The sequence below is a fragment of the Bidens hawaiensis genome, unplaced genomic scaffold (assembly GCF_021521415.1).
Source record: "Bidens hawaiensis isolate Kalapana, Puna unplaced genomic scaffold, B.hawaiensis_p1.1 tig00001035_1, whole genome shotgun sequence".
Taxonomy (NCBI): domain Eukaryota; kingdom Viridiplantae; phylum Streptophyta; class Magnoliopsida; order Asterales; family Asteraceae; genus Bidens; species Bidens hawaiensis.
In genome coordinates, this window is record NW_027491061.1 from 3,012,882 (window position 1) to 3,019,384 (window position 6,503).

Here is a 6,503-nt window from a genome sequence, read left to right on the forward strand (position 1 = left end):
TGGTCAGCCAAAAGCTTACTCGGGAGTAAACCTTACTTGGCTGTGAAGAACAGACTTGCTTGATAAAGTGATCCTTGCCTGGGTATACACAAATTTGCAAACCCTGCCCGGATATCTACTAAAGAAGAATTCTAGAAGATAACCTTACCCGATAGACAAAATATCATGCCCGGCTAAGTAAAACTTTGCTCGGATGTCTAAGGTGTGTCCGGATCCATACTAGCGAATTCTGAGGAGGTTGAAAAGATTCCAATCTTCCATATATTTCTTTTAGGTCAAATCTTTGACTGAACAATATCCCCCTAGATTGGAACACCTCACCTGAACCAAAACATCTCTATGGTTACATACACTTAGTCAAAATACGCAGCAAATCAAAATCAAAATACATATTCATAACAATATCAAATAGTTACATATTCAAATGCAGCATAATGGGTCCCATTCTTCTAGCCTTTCCCCGAAGTCGATGACTATTCATCGCGATTACCTTGACACCAAAGAAGAGTTCGATCCAATGCTTTATTTCTGTCCTAGTTGATCCTGATTCGACATTAGAAGTATATTGATTTTTCCCCAATAACCGAATACTTTTGTCTATAAATACTGCATACCTGATTCCATCCATAAATCGATTTGATTCCCTATGAGTTCTAGTCTCAATAAGACTACTAATTCTTACTGTTCATATAGTATGATATGAATATACCACATCAATTCGTTATGTATGGATGATGAGATTTCATTGATACAGAGCTAATTCCAATAGACTTATTGGAGGGTCCCAATGGCGTGCATCCAGTAGGAATTGAACCTACGAATTCGCCAATTATGAGTTGGGTGCTTTAACCATTCAGCCATGGATGCTTAGCGGGTCATAGTGAATGACCAGATTCCAATTCAAATGGAATCTTTCAACTAAAGCAATGAGATGCTTAAATGGAATTCTTTTAGTTCTAATAAATCAGGAGGAATTTAATGACAGGACATGAATTCAAGTCCTGGATTTTAGAATTGAGAGAGATATTGAGAGAGATCAAGAATTCTCACTATTTCTTAGATTCCTGGACCCAATTCAATTCAGTGGGATCTTTCATTCACATTTTTTTCCACCAAGAACGTTTTATAAAACTTTTTGACTCCCGAATTTGGAGTATCCTACTTTCACACAATTCACAGGGTTCAACAAGCAATCGATATTTCACGATCAAGGGTGTAATACTCTTTGGAGTAGCGGTCCTTATATATCGTATTAAAAATTGAAATATGGTCGAAAGAAAAAATCTCTATTTGATAGGGCTTCTTCCTATACCTATGAATTCCATTGGACCCAGAAATGATACATTGGAAGAATCCGTTGGGTCTTCCAATATCAATAGGTTGATTGTTTCGCTCCTGTATCTTCCAAAAGAAAAAAAGATCTATGAGAGTTCTTTCCTGAATCCGAAAGAGAGTACTTGGGTTCTCCCAATAACTAAAAAGTGCAGCATGCCTGAATCTAACTGGGGTTCGCGGTGGTGGAGGGACTGGATCGGAAAAAAGATCGATTCTAGTTGTAAGATATCTAATGAAACCGTCACTGGAATTGAGATATTATTCAAAGAGAAAGATCTCAAATATCTGGAGTTTGTCTTTGTATATTATAGGGATGATCCGAAGGTACGGAATGTATCGTCAAATATTCAATATGATTCCACAAGATCTAGTTTCGTTCAAGTAAGGGATTCTAGCCAATTGAAAGGATCTTCTGATCCCGTAGACATTACAAAACAATACTAATGTTCATTTTCTTCTTGCATTATAGTAGGCTTGCCTTCTATTCAGAATGACTGTTGCTGCTCGTTGTTTGAAAATATCAAGGATTTGGTAGTAAGTGTGACTTTCTGGAATAACCAAATCCCTAATATCCATTAAGTCTTCATAGTGCAGGTAAGTCAAGTCTTCGTCTCTTCTGATTACTGCCAAAGCTACTCCATCTGAGTTTCTTAGAACATAATGGCCTGTGTTTTCCTTGTATTTAATTTCTGCAGTTATGTCATTCTTCTGCACAGTGTAATTTGGTCTTGTCATTCTTCTTTCCAGACTTATGCAGGTATTGATGTTTGACAGAGGATTCTTGTCTTTTGCATTCATCTGATAGTACAGTTCAACTTGGGCTATCTGTTTCAGCTTGTCAGCCCCTTCTTGACCTAATCCTCTTTGTCACTTTCCAACTTTTCTTCTCCTTTAAAAATGCAAAGCCCTTATCAGCCTCATCTTTCAAGAACTTGGAGAGTTCATTTTGTTGTCTTCCTGCAATTTTGCTTGTATCATGATAGTCATAAAGGTCAATCTTGGCCATTTTCTCCAATTGCTCTTGAGTGAACTCTGCAAAGTCTTCTCTCAAGATTATGTCTCTTAGTTGTTTACTTTCCATTACTACTTTCAGAGACTTAGAGACTGAATCATAGTAGAGTCTTCTGGGTAGATCCACATGGTCTTGTTGTTCTTTGCAATTCAGCTCCACTTGATTCCCTTCTGTGAATTGTTGATTGTTGTCTAGATGTAGATGGCCTTTTTTGTGTGGCCATCATGGGTTGACTGGGCCCCTCTACTTTAAATCTTTTCTTATACCAACTCATAACCATTTCAGTAGGAAGATTAACCAATTCTTCAAAACTTTCACCTCCTTCACTAAATAATCTTGCAATCATTTTTCAATTGCCTCATCACGCAGTAAACCAGCAGATACAAATATTCCTCCAATAAAACTTCTTGGATTTGGTCCCTGCAGTAGTACCTTCTCCCATTCAACCTTTTGCATATAGAACATTTCTTTCAGTTCATCTTTGGTTAATGCATTAAAGGCCTCAACATCCATCCCCTTCTGAGTAGTCATTACCCCTCTCAAGATGTCTATCATTTCATCATTTTCCCAAGGAACAATGGGTTCTTCAATAGGCTCTGGTTTGACTTCCACTGGGATTGGGATATCTTCTCCTTTCTTTTCAGATTGCTCTTTCAGTTTTTCCCTTAATGTTCTGATTCTTCTCTTCTTTGCTGGAGATTCATCAAGTCTTTCAGACTGCTTAGTGGAGGGATCAGATTGTAATCTCTTCAATTTTTCTTTTCTTTTGAGTTTGTTGTATTGACCCAACACTGATTCTCTTGATAGATTTTCGACTACCTCAGGCTTCAACCCTTTTTCCAATAAGTATCCACACATACCTCCAAACTTCTTTTTCAAAGCTTCAATCTCTTCAACCTCTTCATTTTCTTTGACATATTTTTCTTTTACCTTTTCTCTTTCACTATTGTAGAGATCTTGAAGCTTGTCAAACTTGAAGTGAGTTAAATCTTTCTCTGAATAGCCATGTTTTCTTAGATATTCTCTGTATTTCTGGCTATCTCTATTATTTTGTTGCATCTTTTTCTTGATTACATCTCTCTCCTTGTCCAGTCTCTTTTTCAACAAATTATCATCCAAATCAGCCAAAGTTTCAAAGCTTATTCCATAACTTCTTAGTTTCATAACCAATGGATGTTTCTTTTTAGCTTCCATCATACTCAGCTCAATGTTTGCCCTTTGCTCATCAGTCATTGTGACTTGTGGGGACAAAACACTGGCAAATTCATCACCTTTTTCATCATTGTCATCATTATTATCAGATTATCAGACTCATCCTTTTCCTCTGTTGATTCATTTACTGCATCAATCTTGGGCTCATCAGGAGTTGGATGTTCTGGGTTTGGATCACTTACAACAGGAACATCAGGAACACCTGGGATTGTTACACCTGGCATCAATGTTTGTAGTGGGACTGCTTTGATTGTACTATCTTCATCATCAGGAGTTTCCACATAAGACTTGTTCTTTTCATCCCATTTTCCTTTCTTCTTAGGTCTTCCATGTTCAGACTGTTTAGGTGCCCTCTTTCTTCTCATATAGGTCTTAGCAAACCTGTTGACTTTCTAGGCAAATTGTTCATATAGATTAGAAAGTCTTTCTTTCTTTTGTTGTAGTGTTTCATGAGATTGAGTCACATGTTCCCTTTCTGGCCAACTATCAGTTGGGTTTTTCCTGATATCCTCTCTTACTTGTTCAGCCCATTTCTTGGCAACCATTGAAGCAATAGACTCACCAATCTCCTATTCAACCGTCATCTCTGTATTCATATTGGTTGGTTCAACTGTTTCAGTTGACTTCTTTTCTGGTTGACTTTGGGGTTGAAACATGCTGATCACCATAGCCAAAGAATTGTCTGTTTCCTCAACTCTTTTCAATTTAATCAGAGCTTCTATAACAACCTGATCCTCAGCCTCATCTTCATTTATCATTTTGGCCACATTGGCTTTAGTGATCAGTGCTTCCTGCTCTGCCAATTCCTCAGGAGTCAAGGTTTGGGCCAATATTTCCCTCTCCCTTGTTTCTCTCATAGTTTCTTAAAGTTTTCTCCTAGCAGCAGCAGAAGCTTCTACATCATATTTAAACAGGATGTCTTTCACAGGATTTGCCTTAACAGGCTCTTCTTCAGTGACCTTGGCCTTTCCTTTATCTAATCTTTTCTGTACGTCTTCCTCATCTTCATATTGTTGATAATCATCAATTTCTTTTTCAATGGCCTCTAATTCTGGATCATACTCTACCCTCTTGGAGCTTTCATGTTCTTCAGATTCAGTAAGTATTAACTCCTCAGTAGCAGCATCTTCCTCATTCATTACATCAGTTTGTTCTTCAGTTTGAATGTCAGTTAAGACATCAGTTGCTTCATGAGTAGCATCCACATTTTCCTCATAATTTGTCTTTTCAATTACATCTCTTGTCTCCTCATCATTTCTCACTTTATCATCCTCCTCACTCCAAATCACATTCATTACTTCATCATTCACATCATAATTTTATTCTCCTTTATCAGAAGAATCTGCTTCATAATCAACATCCTCTACTTTCCTCTCTTCACTATCCTCACCATCATCATATGCATTCAGTATACATTTCAAAACATCAACAATTTCATCATTTGTATATTTTTCAATCTCCACATTCTCCATAGCATCAGTTGGCACAATTATATTCTCCCCCTTGTTTTGGGGCAGCTGAGGTCTTCTCAATCTCCTGCTCCAGGGTTTGAATTCTCAATCTTGCTCGGACCAACTGATCTAACAACATCACATTCTCCATTGTCACCTCCTCATTCCTCTTCTTTAGTTAAGCATTTTCTATCATTAAATCCAAATTTCTTTGAAATAGGTCTGTTTCAGTATGTGGGGTTGTAGGTGGTGATGTAAAGAAAGGTTCATGTTCAGGTTGTTCTTGGTTTATGGTTTGAGTTTGGATAGTGGGTTGGGGTGGTGATTGTGTATGGGGTGGGCTTGGAATAAATGAATCTGTTTGAATTGGGCTAGTGTTTGGTGGTGTTTGTGCTGTTGGGGATATATAAGTTGATATTTCAGGATGGCTCAAGGATAAGGGTTGGATTGGTGATTGAGTGGTGTGGTCTTGTGGTTGTGGTGATTCAGGTTGTGATTGGTTTAAGATGGGTGGTGGTGATTATGGTGGTGATGGTATTGGTTGGTCAATTGGTAAGGGTTGGTTCTCCCCCTGATCAATTATATCAACATCCATGGCTACTCCAGCCCCTCCTTCATTTCCATCATCATCATTATCTTCATCTTCAGAATCATCATCATCATCCCCTTCTTCCTCCTCTGAGCTCAACTCAGGTACTGGCATAATCTCCAAATCATGGTTCAATAACCATGGCAAAATTTCAAATGGGATGTTTGGATTAAATCTGTTTGCCCTTCCCGGATTTACAATTCTTCTAAATGTGTTGGGATTCTGCAACAAATGAGTAATGCCAATTGTGGGTAAGTCCTGTAACTCCCTGTTGAAGATTATCTGTAGAAATCTGGGATATTGTAGGAATCTATCCACTTCAGCCTTCTTCAAATTTCCTACCATTCTTTCAAATATCATCTTGGAAAAGTTGAATGGTAGATCATATATGATAGCAACAGTTGCATTTGCTAAGCCACGACTCATCAGAGTCCATGATCCTTTCCTTGGGGCAAACCCCTGTATCACATGATGAATTAAAAATCTATACAACATAGGGAATATCCCCTTTTGAAATTGCCCATCATGTACTGTCCCCTGATATCCCATCGTCTGTTCAAACATCCTCATCAGGTGATCAGTGTTGAAATTGATAGGGTTATGGTTATCATCGTGTAACTGCAGGCATCATCTAATCAATCTTTCAGTTATTTGTATTTCTTATCTTGCAACTGTCGCTTCTATTCTTCGACCATTTATATTATCAACCAGTCTTGCTGAGCGCTAGAAATCGAGTGAATGATTTCTATAAATGACTGGGCACTCTGTGAGAGCAAAACTCATATTTGATCTTGTCATCCATGTAATCATCCTAGACACCATCATTGTCGGGAGTGACTTGAAGCAGGGCACACATGTTGTGCTTATGTTCAAAGACATATTTAGGTTGATCTTCTTCTTCTGC

The 6,503-nt window shown here is 38.0% G+C and overlaps 1 non-coding gene across 1 annotated transcript; it reads right to left on the reverse strand.

The window, feature by feature from the left end:
• Nucleotides 1–793: 793 nt before the first annotated feature.
• TRNAM-CAU (transfer RNA methionine (anticodon CAU)) lies at nucleotides 794–867 on the reverse strand. The gene has a single exon. It is a non-coding gene; the product is annotated as a tRNA-Met (tRNA).
• Nucleotides 868–6,503: the final 5,636 nt, after the last annotated feature.